This window comes from Orcinus orca, chromosome 15 (assembly GCF_937001465.1).
Source record: "Orcinus orca chromosome 15, mOrcOrc1.1, whole genome shotgun sequence".
Classification (NCBI taxonomy): Eukaryota; Metazoa; Chordata; class Mammalia; order Artiodactyla; family Delphinidae; genus Orcinus; species Orcinus orca.
The window spans coordinates 11,609,547-11,625,666 of NC_064573.1; the positions used below are offsets into that span (position 1 = coordinate 11,609,547).

At 37.8% G+C, this 16,120-nt stretch overlaps 1 pseudogene; it reads right to left on the reverse strand.

The window, feature by feature from the left end:
• Positions 1–9,029: 9,029 nt before the first annotated feature.
• On the reverse strand, positions 9,030–10,351 carry LOC101271009 (tyrosine--tRNA ligase, mitochondrial-like; annotated as a pseudogene).
• Positions 10,352–16,120: the final 5,769 nt, after the last annotated feature.

A 16,120-nucleotide genomic window follows, 5' to 3' on the forward strand; every position in this document is an offset into this window, starting at 1 on the left:
ATGGGGATAGGGATAGAGAAGAGATCCCTGTAGAAGGAGAAAAGAGGAGTTTGAGCAGAATATATATATATATGTATTACATATGTAATATATGTAATATATGTATTAATCTATGATGTAATATATCATACACAAAAATCAATACAGGAGGATTGTAGAGCTAATCATGAAAGACAAGAAAAAGCCTTCTATTAATAATATATTTCCATAAATTTTTGACAGGAAAAGATTCCTTAAGTGGGACATGAAAATAACTAACTACAAATACAAAGCTTGATAGATTGGACTACATTAAAACAGGATCTTCTGTTCAGAAAACTCATGTTAAGAAAGTAGAAAGGCAAGGTGAAATATTTACAATACATGTAAGTGATAAAGCACTTATAACTGCAATTTATAAAATATTTCTACAAATTAAAAGTAAACTACACAGAAATATCATAAAACAACATGCAAGAAGCTTCATGTATCATTTTTTAGAAGGCAAGTCCAAATGGTCAATAAACACAACACTTGCTTTACTCCATTAGTTATCACTGAAATTGCAATAGAGGCCATTGTGCTCCTGCCTATATCTCTTCTAATTTAACACTAATTTCATCCATGTCTTTCAGCCTTGCTCAGACAGCATCTTGCCTTAAGAGTGTGTCATGTATTTCTATCTGCTCCAGGGCTTCTCCAATATCAAGAATGCTAATAAAAGCCTGCTGAGCAAGTACAGAAGTACAAAGAGGCTGGGGTAACCCTCTACCAAAGGAGGACTAGAGTCAATAAATAATTGTCCTCCTAGTTGATCCTTGAGCAGACAATACTGAGTGGTATTCTGTACACTCTTCAGAAGGTCCTGGACAAGCCCTAGCTTCCCACAAAGGTGATTTTGTAACATACACTTACACCGGGTTTTCATTTTTCAATCACTCCCAAAGATCCTTCATTCTTTCTTACTTGAATTGCATCCTGCACATAAGTTATTTTTTTAGGTTCTGCTTTCAAAAAGAAACTCAACCTAAGGCAGGCATACAAATTAAGACGACAGTAATATTCCTTTACACATACACCAGAACAAGTTAAACTAAAACCTACAGTTGGTGAGGATATGAAACAACACTCTTGTACAATGCTGATGGGAGTGCGACCGGTATTCGTATTTTGGAACATTTGCTAAGATAGACCACATACTGGGCCAAAACCACATCTTAACAAGTTTTAAAAAAATAAGAATCATAAAATGCAACTCTAAGATTTAAAAAAAAGTCTGAGAGAAATGTTAATAAGACCCAGTGAAGGTAAATAAGTGGTAAAGCATTTCTGTCCAGCAGAAACATAAATGCACACAAGCTATCAAGAGAAAAAGTCAATATGTGCTAAAAACCTGAAATATTCTTTGACCCATTAATTCTAATTCTAGAAATACTATGTGTATAAATGTGTGCACAGGGATTCTCAAGTTTGTAATAGCAAACCAGTGGACCAAATTAAATACCCAAATATAGTAAAATTACAGTTTTCAAGAAATTAAAAAAAAGATTTAATGATGTTTGCAAAGACAGAGTAATATAAAGTAAAAGATTATGATGTATTTAAATATTCCTAAAGATGTCAAATTTTAAAATATAAATGGATATATGAAAAATAAGCACTTAAGTAGCACTGTTTGCCAAAATGTTAACAAAGGATATCTATCTCTGGATTGTAGAAGTATAGAGATAGTCTTTTCTTTCTTTTTTCTTTTTTTAATTCTGACTTTTCTACAATGATATGCATTATCAAAATTGACAGTGAAAAGAGTAATACTGAGAATCTCTTGTTCCTGAGGTCCATACATGCCCTTCCTTCACTGTGGTGTCCCTACAGATTTAAGAAACGCAAGGCTGGTACAAATTGATGCTTAATATTTTAACAGCACTTATCTTTCTTTTTTTTTTTTGCGGTACGCGGGCCTCTCACCGTTGTGGCCTCTCCCGTTGCGGAGCACAGGCTCCGGACGCGCAGGCTCAGCGGCCATGGCTCACAGGCCCAGCCGCTCCGCAGCATGTGGGATCTTCCCGGACCGGGGCACGAACCCGTGTCCCCTGCATCGGCAGGTGGACTCTCAACCACTGCGCCACCAGGGAAGCCCCAGCACTTATCTTAATGCGCATGTTGGCACTTCTCTGAAGCTGGAAGTTTTCTGCAATTTGCTATGTGCTTATCCTAGAGACTGTTTTCCCCTTGCTTTCACACACGTGTCCTCAGATGACTTAATTAGCTTTTTGACTTTGATATTCAGCAACCAGGATACTGCATGATTGAATTTATCAGTTCTCATTGTCCCAGTATTGAGATAAAGGTGTTTGTTTAAGAATGGGACATCTTAACTTTGCAAATGAAAAACTGTCACTTTGACAGCAGTGTTTGACCAAAAGTTATTGACACAGTTATTTGTGAGTGTTAACTATTCTGTAAACACATCCAGGATTTAAAACAATACATTAATATGGGACTGAAATTCTCTGATTCTATTTTTAAAACTGGGCCTTTAAGACAAAAAGCAAAATTATGTAATGGGTCCAATTGTACTCACAATAAATTCTGTAGCCCATCTTGAGGATGCAGCAAGAAACCAGGACAGTATTAATTAATAGTCAAACAGAAATGATCTAATATTTGTAACTGAACTTTGGCAAATTTGGAAAAGTATCTGTTATTTTAACACTTTAACATATATGAAAAAAAGCAAGAACAAGTACAAAGTGTTTATAGAAGGCAAGAACTCTGAGTTACAAAAACAAACAGACGAAATGAACACTGACAACCTTGCACTGTTAAAAATCAACTAATAGCAGTAATGTTTTAATTCCTGGTGTTTCTAATATTGTTGCATTAAGCAAAGTAAAGCAGCTGAATGGAGAAAATGCTTTGGTTTTCAATGACACTTCCTCAGAGACATCATTTGTGATGGAACAACCGTGGTTTGTTTCGAAGTATAGCCTACACACTTAGTGGAAAAGAGCTAAGAGAACTGGATCTTAGTCATGATGTGGGACTGCCCTGGCGCACATACTGTCTGCTTGGATGATGGCTTGTGGTGCATCCTGACTCTTTCCTGAGATAAGTGACTGAATTTGGGAAATAAGCATTTTTCAAGCCACTTATCAAAGAGAAATCATCCAGTTTGCACCTATCCTCAGCCACCTCTATCGTGGACAGTGCCAGTACCATGAGATTATGCTGCCTGCTATAGGTTCAAAAGTAGAGGGCACTAGAGGAAGAACAGTTAGTTTCTCAATGTCCCACATTTATTCACACCACTCTAATAAGTAAGTTTATTTTTAGGAGACTGGCTCTAAGTGCTTACTTCTGAAGGCCTGTATTACTGAGTTAGAGATAAACTGAAAAAGCTATATCCATTATCCATTATTCCCCTACTCTAGATTACTCAGTGGGCAGCCCAAATAGCCTCTAGTAATTATCACTTAATGATCAAAGTAACTCTAAATGATGGGAATAAGCATTAAATGCCTGCAAAGATGATATTAGGTAAAGCAACTGAAATGCATGAGAGTTTAGTAACAAAGCCAGGATTTGAACACAGGCTTGTTAGACTTTAGGCCCCTATTTTCATTATTATTCTTCTGAAGCCCCTTTTTCTATTCTCATACACAATTTCTCATATACCTAGGATGATGAATAAAGAGTTAGTCATACTTGTTACAAATAACTAAACCTTGTATCATGAAATAAACACTTGTTGCAATATACTAATAATTTTTATTTTTAATATTGGTATATGGTTCTACATTCAGGTGATTTCTAAGACAGAGGTAAAATTAAATAATTACTTATTTGTATTTCATATTTTACAGATTTTTTTAAAGACAATATTGAGCGTATCAAGCTCTCTGATAATCTGGAGTCAACAGCTCCTCAGGTTGGTTTACTCCTATAGGAGCTGACTTGAACCCCATGATTTCTAGGGTACCTATATATGCTTTTCATAGGGTTATCTTCTGGCTAGGAAGCTATTCATTGCTATTCTCAGTGAGTATCCTGTATGTCTCCCCCTCTTCTTTGCTCCTCCTAATTGCCTACAGTCTGAGGTCTTGTATAATCTTGACTGTTAGACTTGTGTATAAACTGAGATAAAACAATATATGTGTAAAGATCTGAGAGGCTCTTCTATTAGTAAAATGGAAGAGAGTTGTATTTTTCATGAGAGTTAGCAGTATTGACTTGAAGACTTCTATTTTGACTTCTTCCAGATATTTGTTAGCGATGTAGAGAAGTTATAAAGAATTGAAAGAAATGAAAGTAAATCGCAAAGGAAAGATGTGGAAAGAAACTGTTGGAAACATTCAAGTATTTATGCAATTTTAGAAATCCCCAGAAGCTACCTCCCATTAATGAGGAAAGTACACTACACAAAATTTAAGACTTGACTATACCACCATGATTCTAAGGAAGTAATAACAAAGTATTTCTTTGAACATCAGTCTAATACAGTAGTCAGAGTCTGGTTCTGAAGAAGGAAAGGGGAGGCTCTCTACTCTAGAAAAATATCTCTCTGTCAGCTTCTGCCACTTGACATTCCTTTCCTGTATTTTCTTAAAATGGAGAAAACATTAAGCTCATTTTTCAGAATGTGGAATATTATTTGAGGTCATATATACCCAAGTGTAGAAACCATCTGAATTTACTGGCCTCCTACAAAGACATGACCTACGTACTGTCTACCTTTATGTGATGAGAAGGCCCAAGAAGGCTTTAATACACAAACCGTGTTCTCTTCCCTCTCCGCTCCCGAAGAAAATGGAGAGATAAGCTGACCCAAGTCTACCAAGCTAAGGAAGATATTTTTGGCTATGTTTTTCTCCATTTGAACATTTAAGTATTCTGGCAATTCCTTCAGGTTCCAAGATGGTGCAGGCAACCAGAGGACTGTACTTTTTCAAAACTGAGATTTAAACCTTAAGGGAAATAGTGGCCCCTGCAGGCCTCCAACCTACAAGCATGTGCCTCAAGCTGCTCACTAGAATTTGGTACCTACCTAGTTGACAATAAAATACATGTTGATTCTCACTCCCTCTTGCTCCTTTTATAAAGTTCCCTTGACGATTTCATGGGAAGAGAGGCCAATTGGCAGGACAGGACTTGAGAACCCATTCAATCTTTAAGCAATATCTTTAAGCATATAATAACATATTCAAACCCCAACCTTGCTTCAAAAACCTCTAAATGTACATATGAATTGCTTTACTGAGTATCCACCATTGTGCTAGTAAAAGTAATGATGAGTATGGATAGATTTAGAGCAATAAATGATAAAAAAAGAAATTGTTATATTTGTCAATATCATTTAGAGGAATTATAACGTTTTATTAATCTCTGCCTTAAGGAAACATGAAAGGAACCCATACACTAAACTCTGACTGAGACACACTCTACTTTTCAATGAAACTTGCTCAGTCCCTCTGCTTGTTCTATTTTCCTCAATTTATTATAAAAAATAACATTTTCATCAACCTATTTCACAGCAAAGGTGGAACACCTTGTGGCATAATAGGTTTTCTGTTAAACAACAGCATTCATTAAAACACAAGTTCCCAGGAGGCAGAAACTTTGTATTCTATTTGGGCTGTATTACACTTAATGCATTTTTCTTTCACAAGAATTATGATGATGATAATGCACAGTGTCCAACAGCAAAACAACATATGTCATAGTAAGGTTGTTTGGAAACTCACAGTTGTGAGATTGTAACAGTTGCCGGTTGGCTAGTGTGTATACCTCCAATGGGAGATAAAAGGGAATTGTGTATGTCTTCCCCACAGTGATGGGCTTACTATAGGAAAGAGTAAGTAATGTTTTAAATTCTAGCCACAACTTGACAAAAGAGAGCATAAAAATAGGTGTTTACATGTTGTTAAAACACAGGCAATCCAAAAAGGGACTTCTCTCCAAGAGGAAGATGCTACTGTATAGAACCACGGGTGACCTTTAAAAGTCAAAACCTGTTACTTTAACTACAACTGTAGGAGGAGGGGAGAAGGTACCAAAGCACAGACATCCCAGCCAGGTGTTCTTTGTGGAAGCAGCTGCTGCACAGTGATTCACAGTTTGCAAAGGCAGATTTCTCAGCGACAAAGAGAGAAGCCTGAGTTCACCCATGGCCAAGAAAGTTTCCTATTCATCCAAACAATTCTGTGAATGGGGGAACAGAGACAGTGTCTTCTCTGATCCAAAAGGCTGCGAGGAAAAACCAAACTTATCTGAGATGGCAAAAGAGACGTGAAGAGGGAATGAGCTACTCCTGGGGCTGCTGCAAACTGGCGTTAAGATCTAGCATGAGTTATTTCAATTCTCTCCCTCTCAGTTCCCTAATACATAAAATGAGACCATTAGATAAATCATTCCAGCTTTTAGATTTTACGATTCTAAGCAATACAACGTGAAGAAATACCTGAAGATCTTTAATATTTAAAAAATTATATCCTCCTGTGCAATGTCCACGTAATAAGAAAGGTGACATGTATTTAGTGTCCTTAGACAGAGAGATAACGGCAAGAAAGGAGACAACTGCTCCAAGTCCAAGGATTATACTTTTGAAGAACATGAATAAATTTTTTCACTGGGAGAACTAAGATTACTAAGAGAGAAAACATAAGTACAGAGACAAAGCAAAAATAAACCATAGTGCCAAGTCTCCACAGAAATTCTGGAGAGTAAACATATATGCCACAAGCATCATGCTGAGGGGAAAAAAAATGTGTTATAAGCATACATTTTGCTAGAATTTAAAAGAATTTTAAAAATTCTAGCCACTACGTGTTAGATAGTAGTACTCTCTAAAAATTGTCGTTGCATCAGCATTATTATTTAATGGCATTGTCCATTGTTTCATTGAGATTCCTGATTCCTAAGCATCATACAGTCCTAGAAATGGAAGAACATTAAACGACATGTAGTCCATTGCACCTGATACTTAGCATCCCTACCAACAGGCCATTTTATGCCCCCTCTTTTTTTAACTGTATGGGTCATGCATGATACTCATCTATGGCCCAAGTATGAGGTAGTGATTTACCTAAAACAGGAAGCAAGAGACGGGATGCTACCCAAAAAATCCCAGTCTCACATTTTGTAATGAAACTTTTATAAGCATGTGATATGGAAATTCCCTAAAAAACAAAAAAGGGCATTTAAACCATGTCCCTCTCCCTCAAAATGAAACTCTCAGAAGATCACTTCACATTCATGAGACGTCCCTGTCCTAGATGGAGACGCCTCTGAGGAGACCTACTACATCCTCCGCAGGTCAGCCAGACACCTGTGTGAGGCAGCTCTCCCATTGCATGCTAGAGACAATTGCTTTTAAATTATTTTAAAATAAGAAGACAAAACAGTTTAACCCCAAAATAGATTAAAGTTACTAGAACAGATGAAAGACCAATGCTAACCAATTTAACTTCTTAACAGACAAGAAAAGGAAGATAAACTGCAATGAAAGACGTGTTTAGACACAAACACTAAGCAACTCATTTGTTCTGATTCTCAAGCCATGCTCTCTACCAGCTCAAGATGTGGACTGTTTTCCATGATACCCTAAATCAATTTTAAGGGAACACAGGAAAAATTTATAAAATGTACATAATAATTTGCCCTGTTTTTCCTTTACAGAGTAATTTCTCATAACCATTTAGGGTTTATAGTAATAAGTTCTAGGTATTTTCCTTCTTTGTGTTTTACCATTTTGAATCTTCTTATATTCTTTCTTTTACTTGATGAATAATCACTGAAGAGTGACCATGTGCTCATAGTACTAGATACTAGATAAATAAACTTAAATAAGACATTGTCCCAGATAGTTTTATAGTGGCAGAGACAAACATGTAAATAAAACTTTCACTAAATTGTTAAGTGTGCAATGATACAAGTATAATACTGTAAAATTAAACATTGCAAAGGAATGACTAGGCATTAATGTCTATGAGAGGAGTGCAGGTCAGAAAACCATTGGGGGCAGTTACACTGGAGATGCATATGAAGATGAATTAGGTGTGGTGGTAAAGCACTCTAGGCAGGCAATACATTAGTTCTAATACTTATTACACTTACTACTTAGACTTACTAACTTTGATACTAAAGTTCTCTCTTTGTAATACTTAACAACTGAAACAAGTAAATTTTGTTTGTTTTCCTCTGATCCCTGAATTGTTTGTTTTTCCCTCTCCTTTTGAAACTCCAATTACATATACATTAACTAGCTTGATACTGCCCCGAAACTGAGACTACTGTCTTTTTGTTTTTTTTTTTCTTTATATTATTCAGTTTGAATAACATATCAATTTGCCTTCAAATTCTTGGAATCTTTAACTTGTGTCCAAGTTGCTGTTAATTTCATCAGATGGATTTTGTAGTTCAGTAATTTCCACTGGATACTTTCCATTTTTTAAGGCGATGAATAAATTTAACTATACTGAAACAGGCTAGGGACTGCAAAACTGAATTACAAACTTCTGAGAAGTCAAGTACTGATTTTTGTTCTTTTCTCTGAAAAGAAATGATTTCTACTGTAATTTCTAATGACAACTATGGTTTCATCCGATACTTTTCTTCTTTTTAAGAACTATACTTCCTAAATAATGAAAAAATCAGAAATTTATGTTTCCAAATACTAGATTTTGCATTCCTAATGTGGACACTAGAGGCACTGCTAATTTTAGAACAACAATAAAACACTCCTAAGACCAGTGAGATACAAACCTGATAAAAAGTATCCACAATCCCTTAAACTACCACTTTTTCATTGTTTCTCCTCAACTTCAAAAAATAGAGCAAGAAGGGTAGGAGAGGAAACACAGCATTTAATATTTTCATGAAGTATAACTTAAAAGAAAAAAGATTAACCCAGGAAATTATGGTTTTCTATGGTAGTCGATGTTTACAGATCAGGAAATACTCCATCATCACATAAACAACTTATTATTAACCAACCTACGTAAATAATGAAATTACTTACAGTGTGAAGCCGAGAGTATACTCCAGTCTCTGTTGTCTTGATTTGCATAAGCAGAGGCGTAAGTTCTTTCTTACATCTCGAGAATGAATGATGGCTGTTTGAACCACAGGATTTTTCATCAGAGCTGAAGCCATTTATGGTGTAAAGATCCCTTTTCCATCATTAAGAATGAAAGCCCATTCTTAAGAACATGTGGTCCAACGACTAAAACACTCTCAGGATTTGTTACTTGTCTGTGATTAATACCGACTCCACCTTCTGCAATCCAATACCCTCGGGGACCACCTGGAATGGCATTTGCTTTGCAGCATGTATCCAGGACACTTGTCCCAAGGTTAAGAACTAATCCGGAAAATGAAGTTTCTTTAAACAACTCTTGATCAGACGTGACCTCCAGTGCATTTGTGCTTCTATAACAAAGGGCTTGTGTACATTTTTTAGCAGAACCCAGCCCCTCTTGTCCATGAACAAGCTTTGCTACTTCCGCAGCAAGTCGTTTCTGAGGACGCCAATTTCCTGGCTCTTTGACCCGAAGCTGCACTATGTGGTCAGTCTGTGCAAGGGGCAGAAAAGTGAGGAGCTTTTACCTTTCTACGCAATCATCTTGCTTCCTGACCAAGAACTGATACAATTCAAAAGGAGGTGTCTTAACTGTTCAGCCAAAGAGCACTGCCAGCAGACTTCCCAGTTTGGATCCGGGTGTACTTGTAATTAGGGGAACAGTGATTCCAGACCCGTCTTCTCCAGTCAACTTGTTGATGAAGTCGTACCAGGACATGATATTGCCCAGCTGACCAGATGCACCCAGCTGGGCTCGAACAGGCAGCAGAGGTCTTAGGCCTACAGCACCCGGTGTAAAACCTCGTCCAAGCTCCTGGTCTCGCGGTTCTCGCCCCGCATCCGGACCCGGACACTCCTGCGCAAGCGTCAGCCTCCGCACCCCGCCCCCACACCCAGTTGCTCGGGGCCGCCCCGGGGCTGAGCTGAGCCGCTCTGGGAAGCTGCTGCAGGCCCGCCCGTCAGCGAAGAGCTGCTGGTGAGGAGCAGACGGGCTTGGAGCCTTCGATGCGGGGCGCTCGTTGCCTCCCACGCGCTCGGCAGCCGGCGCCTGGCGCGCGCCTAGCTTCCGGCTGCTTGGGTGGCCCGCCTTCCACGGTGGAAGAGCGCAGGGAGCTCTAGCTTTGCTCTCCTCTAGGGGAGGAACCTCTAAAACAGACCCCGAGCCTCCTACACCGCCAGCCACCCCTGGGCACCAGAGTGGGCCTCACGCAGCCGCAGGGGAAAGACTCCTGAAGGGCCTGGGGCACCGAACTACCTGCCTGAGATAAAGGACTGCAACGTGGGCGCCGCCATCTTGGTGCAGGCCCGAAGAGAATGCTGGGATTTGGAGGAGGGTCCAGCTACATCCTTCAGTCCGCATTCCACTTGGTAAGTTTTAATAAACTATATTAGAACTATAGAAAATTGTACAGTTGTGTTGGTACGTATGTGTATACTATATAAAATCACCACAATCAAGATAGCAAACATTTCTATCACCCTCAAAAGCTTCTTTCTACTCATATATATATATATTTTTTTTTCTGACTTCTTTCAATTAGAATAACAATTTTGAGATGCATTCATATTTGTCAATAGTTTGTGGCACCCATTTTTTAATTTGGTATAAATATACCACAGTTAGTTCATTTATTCATCTGATGATAGACATCCTGTTTCCAGTTTTGGACTACTGGAAACAAAGGTGTTAGGAACTTTGATGTACACATCTTTGTACACATAAATTCCACTTATTTTGGGTTAGTACCATAGAGTGATAGTATGTGTATGTCTAACTTTATAAGTGCAGTAGCTACCAAGTATTTTCCAATGTGGCTGTACCGCTTATATTTCCACCAGCGGTATATGAGAGTTCAAGGTAGTCCACATCCTTGACAACAAAAAGCATGGTAGGAGTTTTTAAAATTAATATTAGCAACTCTAATCTGTTTGTGGTGCTATCTCATTGAGATTTTAATCCGTAATTTGTCTCATAAGTAATAATACTGTGCATTTTTTCATGTATTTATTACATATCTTATTTTGTGAAGTATCTGAGGTATTGCCAATCGTTTAATACCATGGTTTGTGGTCTTATTATTGAATTATAAGAGATCTTTATATATGCTGTATGCACATTCTTGATCTGATACATGTCTTATAAATACTTTCTCCTAATCTCTGGCTTGCTTTTTCATTTTCATGGTAATGTCTTTAAGAAAGCAATGGATCTCATGTTCATGAAGTCAAATTTACAGATATGTATAATTTTCTATCTATATAGATCCATAGATATATATATTATGGTTTATATTATTTGTGTTCTGGGAAAACTTTGCCTACATCAAATTTTTAATGATTTTATTCTAAGAATTTTACAGTTTCTCATTAAACATTTAGATCTATAATCCATTTTGAGTTAACATTTGAGAATGGTGTGAAATAATGGTCACTTTTAAAGAATATATGATATCCAGTTGTTCCAGCATAATTTGTTGAAAATAATATAATTTCCTATTGAATTGCTTAAAACCTTTATCAGCAATCAACTGGCCAGACTTCTGGAATCAATTTGAAGAGGGTCAGAATTACAGAGTGTTGTCCTCACCCTTAATCGAAGAAACTGAAATTAATAACTTCTTCTAAACCATCAGAGGGGTTGGTGGAGAAAGAATGGGTTGATAATAGGTTGATTACAAAGGAGAATTTTTAGGGTTATGGAACCATCCTGTATGAAACTGGATTACTGGGTATATGACTATATGCATTTGTCAAAACCCATAGAGAGTGGATTTTACTGTATGCAAATTTAAAGTATCAACCAATTTGTCAAGGGATCCTAGCATGGAATACAGATGGTGGTGACATGTAAATATAAACATATTACAACTATATGATATGACTTCAGAGAAGGGGGTGAGGAGGAAAAAAGCAACTAACCTAAGTAACTTTGGAAACTGTTTTCAATGAATATTGTAAGGCTACTGGCAAGGGAACCATATATAAACAGTGTACATTAATTATTAAATTGATTTCCCACAAGTATGGGTTAGCAATTCTGAAACTACTTTACATGTATTCTAGGGAAAACCAAATAAGTAAATAGATTACAGATGATAGTAGCCAGGTTTCTTACTGTCAGATAAAAAAGTTAAAAATAATTGAGAGAGGAGGTCTACAATGAGCCCTGTGGTGCTGGATTAGCATGGGGTACACTTTAGACGTGCACCTGTGTATGGCTTTGTGTACACACATGTATTTCTTAGTTCTGTCCACTGAGAGAGGCTACAAACAATGGCACCTCAGTAGCGATGAGCACACCCAGCACTCAGCTCTTCGTTCCAGACACAATTATCCATTAAGTGTAGCCAAGGTCCTTTAGGAAAATGACTGATTCTAGCCTAAGGCTGGAAAAATACAAGACGATTAGGGAGCTCTTGTAGTGCCAGAAAGGAAGTTGCAAAGGAAGGGAAGGGGAGGGGAGGGGTGGAAACAGGAACCAATTAAAACAACTCCCAATAGCCACAGCTGGAAAAATTTGAGCAATAAATAAATGAGAATATCTTATTACAACCCCAAATATAAAATAAGTATACATGCATTCATATTGATATAAATAAATGGTTAACTGAATAAATAAATGGGAAGAAGGAACAAATACTTCTTTCTGAAGAATTCCAAGTAATACGTGTTTACAGTTCCTCTCCAGGAGGTAGAACTTAGTTCCAGTCTTCTTGGGTATGGACTGGAATTAACAACTGCTTTGCAAAATGTTGAGTATCATGAGGGAAAAATAAAAACTTTACACCAGAGGAGCCTGGAAGACACCAGCTAAACCAAGTGATCAAGGTTAACATCACCAGTCATAAGTCATGTTGATATTATGTACCTCCGGGTATCATGCAGTGAGAAGTTGTATCAGTCAGGATTCTCCAGAGAAATAGTAACAATAGTAGGTAGGTAGGTTGATAGACAGATAGATAATAGATAGTTAGATAGATTTATTTTAAGGAATTGGCTCATGTAATTGTTGGGAATGGCAACCTGAAATTTGTAGGGCAAGTTGGAAGGCAGGATTTGATTCTGCAGCCCTAAGGTCAAATTCCTTCTTTTCTAGGAAATCTCAGGTTTTTTGGGGTTTTTTTTGCGCGGGCCTCTCACTGTTGTGGCCTCTCCCGTTGCGGAGCACAGGCTCCGGACGCGCAGGCTCAGCGGCCATGGCTCATGGGCCCAGCTGCTCCGCGGCATGTGGGAACCCATGTCCCCTGCATCGGCAGGCAGACTCAACCACTGCACCACCAGGGAAGCCGGAAATCTCATGTTTTGCTCTTAAAGCTCTTAACTGATTAGATTATGCCCACCCACACTTTTCTAATTAACATCATTTTATTTTAGATGTTAATCATACCTAAATTATGAGGGGTTTTACTCACCTGTTTTTCCCCTATTGCCACTCTACTCTTCAGGCACGATATTGGCAAAGCAGTTTCTCTATGAGGATAATATGCTCCTAGCTCTAAGACAGGGAAGGAAAACATTCTCAAACTTTTTAAAAATATTATCCTATTAGAGTTAGTAGCATTCCCTTTTGGGTGAAAAAAACCATATATGCATAAAGAAAGACAAATAATTATATGCCCACATGCACACAGAAATTACCTCTGGTTATTAAATATTAAAGATGAATTCTATTTTTATCTGTATCAGTTTTGTACCTTGCTATTTAAAAACCCCAAATATTTATTTTTAATAATTTTCCATAGGAAAAACAATTCTTAGGTTCCTCCCTTCGAAATATAGTTCTGTTATTTTCAGAGAATTTTTCATCCAGGAGAACTCAAAGATCTTTTCCAGAGCTGTGTTGAAAGCTTTGTAATTGTTTTAGAATTGATTGCTATATGAAATAGGTTTATGTGTTCTGACAGTGTGTTAATACAATAAAAGTAATTTTTAGTAGCAAAGGAGTTACAGTTTTTCATTGGTTGTAATAAGGTTTTTTTTTCCGCTTTTCATTGCTGTCTCTTTGTAGATAAAATGGGGTTTCATAAGCTCTTGTTTTTCAACATTCGTTTCTAAAAAAAATTTTTTTTTCATCAGCATGCCTTGTTCAAGGCTAAATACAGCTCAGAGGTAAATACATCCAAAAAAGCCTTAAAAAGATTTATTGTGTTGTGCTTAATGGGAAATATTGTTACCGTAGAAATACATTGTAAGTTGTAAGGTTGAATGTTTGTTTACCAGGATACTTTAAAGTAAATGTAACAGCCTTGTTTTCCAAAACAGATAAGCTGCTTTTCCTCTGGTATCTTTGTAATATTTTCAAAATAATTTTCTTAGGAATTAAGTACCTATTTTATCATAAGTAGAATATTTCAAATTTATATTTATCATTCAAATGTAAACTATGTAGTTGGGATTATTCATCCTCTAGTACTAGAAATGTTTTTATTGGTTTTATATGAACTACACAGTTCCCACTTTCCATGACAGGGTATCACTGTTTTCTTCCTCACTTTTTTTTTTTTTTTTTTTTTTTTTTTGCGGTACGCGGGCCTCTCACTGCCGTGGCCTCCCCCGCCGCAGAGCACAGGCTCCGGACGCGCAGGCCCAGCGGCCATGGCTCACGGGCCCAGCCGCTCCGCGGCATGCGGGATTCTCCCAGACCGGGGCACGAACCCGCGTCCCCCGCATCGGCAGGCGGACCCCCAACCACTGCGCCACCAGGGAAGACCCCTTCCTCACTTTTAAGTACTATTTGTGAATTTTTATAGATATACAAATGTGCACACCAGAAGAAACTAGTGGAAACCGACCTCTGATAGAGGCCACTAGCAGTGGGTTATCAAAGCCACTTTGTACAGTTGGCCCTCTGTATCTGCCGGTTCCACATCCTCTTATACAATCAACCCAAGTGGATCAATGGTTTGTTGAATCTCTGGATGTGAAACCCACGAATATGGAGGGCTGACTGTAATCCGTACATTTTATTTGAGGGACTTACACATCAGAGGAATTTGATATCTGTGGAGGGGTGGGCAGGGGGAGGTCCTGAAAGCTGCACTTATAAACCCAGACATAGGAGCAGACTTTGGAGTGGAACCAATCTGTGTAATGAAGACTTTCCATACACAGTTGCTTTCCCAATGGAAAATGGGAAAGAAATGGGAAGTCTTGTGTGGCAGCCAAGACCTCCTAAATATTTAGCAATTGGTAAAATAAAAACTAGCACAGGGCAGGCCTGGACAGGATAAATGTCTCAAGTTCAATTCCCTACTCCATACCTGCTGACCTGAGCAAGACATATTCCTCTGTAGGCCACTGCTTTCTGGTCTAGCCCTGGACACTGGCTAGCTCAAGGATTTTCGCCACAGGCAGGGGAGAGAAACCTACTAGGATTGCCTTATTCATTCAACAGTCACTGAAGGGCCAGTCAGTAGGTATATAGTTTTGAGCAAAATCATATATGGCCCTTGTCTAACAGATCCTATAGTCTAGTGAGGGATATAAATAATAAATAATAATAGCTCGTTTGCTTATTAATAATTCAATAACCATTAATGTGATTAATATTAATAATCATTATTATTGTTTTACACAGCTAATCTGTATTGAGTTATTTTCCAGAAAAATTTCAGAAGACTTTAATTTATCCAATTCTCACATAAACCTGTGTGGTTAAATACCTGTGTGATTAAATAGGAACAATAGTAATTTAGCTCAGGCATTGGCAAACAGAATCTAGCCTACACCCTGTTTTTTTTTAAATAACTTTTTATTGAGATACATTTATGACCATTCATTTTCCTTTTGTCTGTGGCTGCTTTGATGCTACCATGGCAGACTTGAGTAGTTGCAGCAGTGACTGTATGACTCACAAAACCTAACATATTTACTATCTGGCCCTTTACAGGAAACGTTCGCTAATCCCTGGTTGTAAAGCCAGTAGAGAGTTCTATCTGTGGATATTGATAATGGGAGGGAAAATGTTGGCTTGAAGATGTAGTTTTGTGACTTAGCAGCAGCACATGCATGGTTATTGAAACCATAAAAATGAATGAGATTCACTTATTCATGCCTAGGGAG